The sequence below is a fragment of the Pinus tabuliformis genome, chromosome 7 (assembly GCF_031772625.1).
Source record: "Pinus tabuliformis cultivar Carrire ecotype Pingquan chromosome 7, CPIR1, whole genome shotgun sequence".
NCBI lineage: Eukaryota > Viridiplantae > Streptophyta > Pinopsida > Pinales > Pinaceae > Pinus > Pinus tabuliformis.
Genome location: NC_142293.1, coordinates 1,179,663,997 through 1,179,674,425, shown reverse-complemented (window position 1 = coordinate 1,179,674,425; position 10,429 = coordinate 1,179,663,997). Strand labels below are relative to the sequence as shown.

General features: G+C 36.4%; 1 pseudogene; it reads left to right on the top strand.

Moving 5' to 3' along the window:
* Positions 1–6,137: 6,137 nt before the first annotated feature.
* On the top strand, positions 6,138–9,562 carry LOC149251653 (serine/threonine protein phosphatase 2A 57 kDa regulatory subunit B' alpha isoform pseudogene; annotated as a pseudogene).
* The last annotated feature ends 867 nt before the right edge of the window (positions 9,563–10,429 follow it).

Genomic DNA, 10,429 nt, shown 5'->3' with positions numbered 1-10,429 from the left:
GAAGAGTTTGTTTTGAGTTCTATATTGATTTTACTTTATCAACTGCCCTTTCAACAATTATAAAGCGATATCTTCCTCCATCTACGCTACAGTATGAATATAGGTCAACCTGCAGTGAAGCAGCTAGTGCGAGAACATGAATCGACCACACCAGGATCTGTGGCGGAAGCACAGGAGGAGCTCTTCATGCCAAACATCATTGACTTCTTTTATAAAAGATGTTTTTTAAAATATATCTTTATCAATCCGGGGCTATTTTTCTTGTTTGTGAAATGAAAATTTGATGAGGGTTTTTTTTTTAATACATAAATGTTAAGTTATTTTCTATACATAGATGTATGAGTTTTTAATTATTTCCTGTTGTTAAATGCAAGTTTCAGATAGCGCATCTCATACACTAACTTAATATAATTGCGATTAAATAAATGACTTTTATTTTGTTTGGGATTGGACACTGCCTTCAACTTAAAAAATTCAAGGATTGGACCCCATTAAGAAACTACACTGAAAACGAAGCATAAGAACTAATTAAATATAGTTCATATTTGCTGATGAGAAATTTAAAGCAGTTGTCTATAACGCGATTTTTTGAAAGTTTTTTTGGCGGGTTTTTCTGGTCGAAATCCGGCAGGAATTTATTGGAATCGCAAGTTTGATAGCTAGTTTCTGCACAATGAAAGCTTCTCAGGGGTTTTCGAGGGTGCTGAATCCAAATATGCAGTTAAAAAACCATTTTAACTGCAACAAATCAAGATTTAACCTCAATTTCTTCCGCCGGATTCCGTCACCGGAATCTCCAAAAAATCGCATTACAGACAACTCCAAATTTAAATGATAAACAAAAAGAGAAACCACTGTACCAGAAGTCATTTCCTTAAAAAAAAGCTTTAAGCATTTTTCTTGATAACCAAGAAGCAGGGTCTGTGGCGGAACACCAGTAGGAATTCTGCATGGCAACCGCCATTGACTTCTTGAATACGTAACGTAATGAACATTTAAACTCGTAAGGATTCTTTGGACTAAATGTCATTAATCTCGTTCACGCTGTAATCTGGCTAACCATTAAAGCATCCCATTTCCTTACGAAATGTAATGGACAGCGATATGTGCATGTACGTGAGAATTGCAGAACTTTAAAATATAAAACATAAAAAACTCAAATGGTCCGAGGTTCATCCCATTTCCTTACGAAATGTAATGGACAGCGATATGTGCATGTACGTGAGAATTGCAGAACTTTAAAATATAAAACATAAAAAACTCAAATGGTCCGAGGTTGACACTGTACATGATGCTCCCATGGTCAACGTTGGAGGTATTTAGAACTGTGTAAAAATCTGACCAGATCATTATTGTCGCTAGACGGTAAAACATTTATAAATGAAGAAAGTAAATGATGGAAAATCTATGGCGGTACAAATTCATTTTTTTTTGGAAAATTTATTATATTTTTAATATTTAACAAGGGAGGGTGTGAGGCAGCAAGTTCCTGCATTGAGAACCTAAGTCAAACTGAATTGTTCATCCTGGAAAACCTAGCCGGCCTTGCCAAGGAGGCTGCGAGGCAGCAAGTCCCTGCATTGAGAACCGAACTAGATGCTGATTCTGTCAAACTGAATTGGTCATCCTGCAAAACCTAGCCGGCCTTGCCACAGTTGCTTCTAGCTGATAGCTTTGTGACTGGTCCTGGGGATGCTACTGGTGCTTTCATTCGGTCAAATGCACCTGCATTGAGTAGGCTCAGTTAAGATCCAATGCAAAACCTAGCCGGCCTTGCCATAGTTGCTTCCTGAGCAGATTTAAGTGCCTGCATTGAGTAAGTTCAGCGTGAGAATGCACTTGAGAATGCACCTGCATTGAGTAGGCTCAGTTAACATCCAATGCACAGTTTTGATACCAGAGTTCAAAATACGACTGCCAAGATAAAAAAGAATTTCTCAGACACATGATGACGACTAAGTGTTTGATGCAATATTATGTTTAGTGATGCAATGCAAATACAAGTCACAGAATCATAATATGTCTACTGAGCTGCTCAAACTGCTTATGTCAGTTAACATCGAATGCACAGTGTTGACACCAGAGTTCAAATAACCTAGGCTTGTTATTATGATATTAAGTATGGCCAGGTTCTGCAATCCAAATGCCCAATACTGCATAATCAAACTAATGATCAAGAATATCAGTCCACTGTACCACTGTAGCTAACTAAGTGCTAGGTCTTGGAATTTTTTTGCTGCCATTTTCTTCTTGGAATCTAAAGACATAATAAAATAGAGCTGTACTTCTCTCAGTCAAGTGGGACTATATTCTGTCATACTGAATTGGGAACACTTTTGCAGAGAAAGTGAAGTTGCCACTCCTCCATGCTAGCTTTTTTGATACCAGACTTCAAAATACCACTGCCAAGCAGAGAATGCCTTTATGGTTATTCCCAGTCAATTGAAGGTTGACTGAACAGGATAATGTTTAAACAATTTTCTCAGGCATATAAATTTTCTTTGTATTTCCTCAACGAGGAAGTATTGTCTCCAGGTGTTCTTATCGTTTGAGGATCCAAGGAGATTCCTATAAATCATATTATGAAGTCATAGTTAGAATATGATCATATGTAAATCAGATATTGAAACAGAGCATGTCATTTGAAACAGAGAGTTATTATCTGTAATCATGTGAAGATTTAGAGTTGTAGAACAAATTAATTGTGAAACAGAGAATGTTCTTGACTTTGTAGACTTTGTAAAATTGGTAATACCATTGTCACATATAACAAGATATAGAACAGGAAGTGATTATGTCTACCTTTGGGACTGCGAAGGTCTACTGAGCTGAGCTATCAGTTAATATCCAATGCACAGTTTTGATACCAAAGTTCAATATTATGTTTAGTGATGCAATGCAACTACAAGTCACAAAATCATAATAGCAAGTTGAACAATGAAAATGGATATAGAACAGGAAGTGATTGTGTGTACCTTTGGGACTGCAACTGTCTACTGAGCTGCTGAGACTGCTTATGTCAGTTAACATCCAATGCACAGTTTTGATACCAGAGTTCAAAATACCACTGCCATCTTTTCTTAGTCAAGTGGGACTATATATTTTACTGAGCGAAGGGCGAGCAAGATAGTGATGTGAGAGCGCCTAGGACTGGTTCTGGAAGTGGCATACAACCATCAGCAAGTTGATTGCACCCTGACAGAAATTTGAATTAATTTATGGTCTTTCACTGCATCCTCTTTAATATAATACAACCACACTGGTACTTTCTGTAAAATTCATTTCATAACAAGGAATATAATTTCCCAATCAAATAATGATGAGCAGTTAAAGGGGAAACACCAGTATAACAAAGCCAGTAGCAAAGGCTTTTTTGTGATTTGTCAATAAAAGAAAAGCACTACAGGAATGCAAGAAATCATGTACAAACCTCACGAATTTCTAATGTAGGCATGTGCGGAAGGAAATCATTCCCCACAAAAACTTCATGTCAAACTCCAAGTACTCTCACAAGGTCCAGATGTTGAGAAACTGCTCAATTATTAGCATAATGGCATATGGCAGTAGACTTACTGTAATGAAATCCCTATCCCTTCACAATTAGCTGTCAAATGACCAACCTGACCACAAAGGTAGCATTTTTCTTGCTGACCAGGGAAGGTGATGACGTGTATCATCACCACAGGTATATACTCAGACGCAGAGCTATCTCTTACATAGTAATCCCAGAATATCTGGAAACAAAATATCAGTGTTTATGTTGCAAAGAAGTCAACAACCTCTCTTAAAATTGAGAAGTGGATTTCATGAGTTGCCAATGCCAGCATAATTAAATCTGCATCCTGGGGTTGCAAAAGCAACTTTTAAAATCATACAAATTATACACAAAAGTAAATGTATGTTATCAAATAAAATCATGATTATCTAAATGAAGAGATACCATATGTCTTAGTAAAATATCAAGCAATTAACCTAAGATACCACATGTCAGGTTCAAGCAACGCCATTCTTTTTAGAAATGAGAGCACTTACTAATCCATACAAGCAGTGACGCGTATTTGGATTGAAACCAGGGAGGTTTCTTTGGAGACGTATATAGGACATGACTTTGTGTTTCCCCTCACCAGGAACATTTGCAGCAAACACTATAACCTTCAAGATTGAATTAAAAAAAGCAGTTCAGCACACATCAGAGATGAAATGTAGAAACGAATCGCAATTATATGAATTAGTCCCAGTCCCTGCAAGGAATTTACAATTTATCGCTCATATATATGTTCATGCTGCTTGCTCTATTGCTCTTTGGGAGCTTTGCGTTTATAAAAACACAGAGCTTACGGGTAAAAGCATGCTAATGTGTCTCATTATATGGCAAAAACAAAAATGTACTTAAATGAAAAAAGATAAAAAAAAACAATATAAAAATATCAATTAAATAAGTTGAGTTTCATACTTGTTAATTATAAAAAATAAATGCTAAATTTGTAACAAAGCTAACTCACAATAAATTTTAGTAAAAGCTATAGTGAACCTATTTAATGGGTTTAGAAAATATAAATAATGTTATAAAAAGTAAATACTAAATTTGCAAATAAGTCAACTGATAGTAAATATTGGTAAAAACTGTGGTTAATCACTCACAAAATATAAATAACTTTATGTAAAGTTAAATGAAATGCTAAAACTCTTTAAAAATATATATAAAAATAGAATTAGAGTTTCTAATCAAATAATTTTATATATTATATTTTGAATAATATAAAATATGTTATTATAATCATAATTAAAAATTTTATTATAAAAAATTTAAAATATATTTTAAAAATTTTCAAAAAATAGTCTTAACATTTTGTTTTATGTTATTTTCAAATTTCTATTAAAAAAAATTGATTTTATAAACTTGAAAGGGTAGTTTCTTGGGTCGCGGTTTTATATATACGAAAAGATGATCATTTTTACTAGTATTTTAATAATAATTAAAAAATATGCTTACCTTTTATTTTTAAATTTGTTTAGCAATCTTTAGAATGTTTACAACACATCTCTTAAAGAAATTGGAACTGAAAAACATAAATCAATAGAGAAATGGGGGGTCACAATTTTGTCACTACTTAAAATTTATGTAAAATATTAATGATATCTTTTAAAGAAAATGAATAAATTAGATAAAAAATATATATTAAATTTTAGGAAAAATATGACATGAAATTGAATTTAAATTGACATGTTTTGTCTTCTTTTATCACCACCTATGTTTTGATGATTTTGTAAATTTAAGAGTAAATTTTCCAACTACATTTATTTTTATAAAACTTCTTTGCCACAAAAAGGGAAAAAGTGATACACATTAACATGCTTTTACCCTTACGCATTTGCCTCCAGTAAGGGCCTACAAACGCAGAGCTTACGCATTTGCCTCCAGTAAGGGCCATATGGAGCAGAGCCGACGTCCGAATAATTATACAACAAGTAATTACCTGAAATTGATGGAGATCTGATGGAAAAAAGCAGATCACGAGTCTTCATAAACTCCCTTGCCATATCATGAGAAGAGATTGCTAAGACGAGCTTGGAGCCCAAGTAGAGAGAATGAGGGGCCCGAATTTCATGAATTTCTTGCGTTCTTTGTTAGCTTTACGATTTGCCCCTTTGTGTTTTCAACTTAAAACTGTTTGGCTTTATCTGTCCCTGCTGGTACTTTCTGCAAGCCCAAAACTTCAACAGATGTTGCAGCATCGCCTGAGTTGGCACAATAGGCTTGTGGATGACCTTTTCAAGTTGTGGTTGTAACAGATTGGTTTTTTAGTGAAATTTATATGCTTCTAAATTGGTTCTAAGGATACATGAGACAGAGAAACAAGCAGTGGCTTGCGAATGAAGAGAAAGATCCCACGTGTACAACCGAGGAAACACAAAACCATATAATGATCAGTCGCTGAAGCTTGTTGCTAAATATTGTGTTAGTGGTATATGCTTTTGAGCTGAGATTTGTCCGCTTGTGAAGGATTTCGTGGCACTGAGCTCTGTAGTTACCCCGTTGACATCTCCAATCAAAGAGAATGATGTGATTAATGCTGAATCTGATCATTCTGCCAATGGTAGTCTAAGCCCCACTACAAATTTACCATTGTTGATAGATGTTCCTTGGTTTGAAAGACAGGATCTTGATTAAAAAATTCAATCTTTGTTGTCTCAAATATGATTTCTCAAACCTTAAAGAAAATATTGCAGAGAAAGAGTTCAAGCGGAAAACCTTACTGGAGCTTGTTGACTATGTTCAGTATGGAGCAGGCACACTCACAGAAAGGGTTCAGGGGGAGATTGCCAAATTTTTTCTTCAAATCTTTTTTGTTCCTTGCCTCCAGCTTGCCATGAAAGTACAGGATTGGACAAATTTGACCGGGAAGAAGAAGATCCCTGTATGGATCCCGCATGGCCACATTTGCAGATAGTGTATGAACTCTTGCTGTGAGACATAATTTCTACAGATAAATATCCCAGATTAGCCAAGAGGTATATAGACTGCTTCTTTGTACAGCGATCGCTCAACCTATTTGACTGTCAAGACCCTAGAGAGAGAGAGTATGCAAAAACTATATTGCATCGCATTTATGGAAAATATATGATGCATCGACCATTTATACGAAAAGCAATTAACAACATATCCAATCAATTTATTTATGAAACTGAGAGACACAATGGCATTAGTGAGTTGTTGGAAATTCTAGGTAGCATAATAAATGGTTTTGCATTACCTCTAAAAGAGGAACATAAACTCTTTTTAAGTAGAGCTCTTTTGCGTCTGCATAGCCTAAATGCCTTGCTTTCTATCATCAACAACTATCACACTGTATCACTCAGTTTGTGGAAAATGATTTCACTTTAGTGAATACTGTTATTGGGGGTGTACTAATGTATTGGCCTGTCACAAACAACCAAAAGGAAGTTTGGTTCCTAGGACAACTGGAGGAAGTTCTAGAAATAACGCAATCTTCTGAATTCCAGTGTTTCATGGTACCTCTGTTTCGGCAGATAGGCCGCTGCCTCAATTGCTCACATTTCCAGGTTTGTAATTGAATTTATGTAGGTTGTTTTATTTTTACATATGTATGTGTTATTGCTTGGTATTATGTAACTTATGATTGATATTGTGGGTTGATAAGAAACAGTGGTAAATTGAGATTTCTCATTTTTTAATTGATATTGTGGGTTGATAAGAAATAGTGACAAATTGAGATTTCTCATTTTTAAATGGTTCTTAATGTTATGTCGTTGCTCTCTTTACACTTGACAAAGCCGATTGCAAATATATAAATATAATTGCGATTCCTCCGATTGCAAATGTATAAATAAATTGTTATTTCTAGATTATAATGACATTTAACCTTATTAATGACCAATTAAAAAAAGTAATGGTAAGACTTAATTATTTTAGGTGTGAACAACAATGAAGTATTATAATTTAGTGGCCAACCCACAGAACCATATTGCACGCCAGTTCATGAATCCAGCCACCGAACTATATTGCACGACACTTCTTGAATCCAGTCACATCACGCAAGGCCAAAGACGCCACGTCACAAATGAAGGTCCCGCCACATCACGCAAGGCCAAAGACGCCATGTCACAAGGGAAGGTCCCACCGTCCTTTGCTAGTGTCAAAGCAATAAGGAAGTACGTGGAGAAGCGTAGCGACACCCACATGATTGTTTTGTCATGATAAACACAGCCACGTATGGCTCACGCTGAATGACAACCTGCATGCATACCAAATGCCTTATTAAACCTGCCTTATTAAGTCCACCAGCTCTTTGAATCTCATGTGGTAATGGAATTCTAGTTTTATAAATTCGTCCATTCTGGTTTTGATGTCTTCTTTTTGCTTATTGAGCGCTCTTAATTGCCCCAAGAATGATCATTGTTGGTTGAATTTAAGGTTAGTCTTTTCTCTGTGTGGGCTTTTGGATACTATCAGTTGCAATGATACTAAACCCCCCTAAAATCACAACTTTGACGTCAGAATCAGGCTACCCATATTGAATCCCAGGTGGGTGTGGTCCTTTCAGTCGCGAAAGAGCAGTATTGTGAAGTACCATGGCTTAGAAGCTGCTAATATTTCATATTTCACGGTAAGTTTAGTTTATATTGGTTCAGGTTGGAAGCTGGTGTCAAAAAATAGAACGTGGGCTGAGGTTAAACTACAACTACTATCTTAATGTACTAAAATTTCACTGTCATTTGACTTGGGGGAGTTTATCTTCAAATGTGTAACATTATGACTTGCTCCCTGGAAGCCAAGATGTTAACTAATGGCACTGGCTTACTCTCTGCTTCTGCAAGTAAGAACATGAATATGAACCATAATGGTGGTGGTTCCACAAAGTTAGCTGTCAAGTGGTGGTCGAGATTTGCAAAGAAGCAAAATTCGTCAGCCTGTCCACAGACTGGACAAACATGGCACACAAAGGCATTGGCTATATGGGCTTTGGTTGCATTCATAGTATCTCTGTATATCTATCGTTCCATGAATACTGATATCATTGAAAGGAGAAACGAGGTGCTGGTTAGTATGTCCGATGAGCGTGCCAGGATGTTGCAGGATCAATTTGTTGTTAGTATGAATCATGTTCATGCCTTGGCAATACTGGTTTCTACTTTTCACCATAGGAAAAAGCCCTCTGCAATTGATCAGGTCGGTTATCAGTTCCCTTTTTTTCCTTTTTTATGCCACCTTTTGAGTTCATAATTACATAGAAATTTTCAAATGGTTCAGAAAAGAGAAAATAATATGATAAATTCAAGCCCTAGAGACCTGTGTTCTTCATGTCTACTATAACGGCATAGGTGGTCTTTGCGAGAGGTGATTCTATCTTTCAGAAATAGCAACACTCGGCGGCTTGATTTTCCATTTGTTCATGGAAGGCGTTTCTCCGTGGAGACCTGAGAATGGTCTTATCCGCTACAATAAAAGTACATAAAACACAACATCAGCATGCCCTAATCATCATAACAAGAGAGGTCAGCCCAATTAACCAGATGAATGAGAGTGGCAATGAAAATGGAAAAAGATGTAGCATTTTTCCGAGACCAAGCAAAATACTATAAGCAAAGAATTCAATAATTAAGATTTATTGATCAAAGCATGGATGAATGAATAACTATTCAAGCATTTTAGTAAAGTAGTTTAAGATTATAATAGTAGATTAATGCAATCTGCAAAATTGTCATGTAAAAACATTGATAGAAACTAACGAAAATTAAGCAACTCCAACATGGGAATATCCATTATTCAACATAATCATTGACTTACTTGTAGAGATGATGAGCATCTGTGCAACATGTTTGAGATTAGCTCTCGCCCAAGGAATCACCCTTGCTCCAATTCCTGTCCTCCATAGAGCATATGCAAGAAGAAGATGCAAGAAACGAAGTTTGGGACTGACATTCAGCTCTCTGGGAAGCTGAGAAGTTGAAGTTGGGATTGACATGCAGCTCTCTGGGAAGCAGATGTTGGGAAGCAAAGGCAAGAGACTTCATGAAATGGCCTCTTTCTGTACTGTAAAAAGTAAAGAAATCCATATATGTCCCCCGCCCTGTTAGGATATTCCGACACATAGGAAATAGTTAAGTTCAACTTGGTCTAGTATAGAGTTAGGTAAAGTGTGTTTCTTTACCGTTGTACATTTTGTAACTTACAATCCGACGGTCACGATATGTAGTGATCCGACGGTTCATTCTCTCCTCGGTATTACCGACACTTGATCCGTGGCTTGACACCCGATTGGTCCATGAGTTCTATTTAAAGCGCATGGAGGGTCATTGTTCGGGTAATCCGTGCATGAGAGAAGCTTATGTAAATTTTCATTCTTTGATTAATAAATTGCCTGTAGTACCCACGTTAGGATAGGCCGTGGACTGTTTCCCTCTTTGAGGGTTTTAACCACGTCAAAAATACTGGTGTATTGATCTGTGATCTGGTTGTGAGCGGTGTCCTTTTGGTATTCTTTCTGAGGAACTTACCCTGTAAATTTTTACGTGCACCAAGTCCCGACTCTTTGGAAGGGATGCATTTTTTAGATAAAAGGCCGGCGCGGGCTTGCCCGCTTCTCCGGTGAATCATGATAACTCTACCTGGTTGATCCTGCCAGTAGTCATATGCTTGTCTCAAAGATTAAGCCATGCATGTCTAAGTATGAACTAATTCAGACTGTGAAACTGCGGATGGCTCATTAAATCAGTTATAGTTTTTTTGATGGTACCATGCTACTCGGATAACCGTAGTAATTCTAGAGCTAATCCGTGCATGAGAGAAGCTTATGTAATTTTTCATTCTTTGATTAATAAATTGCCTGTAGTACCCACGTTGGGACAGGCCGTGGACTGTTTCCCTGTTTGAGGGTTTTAACCACGTCAAAATACTGGTGTATGA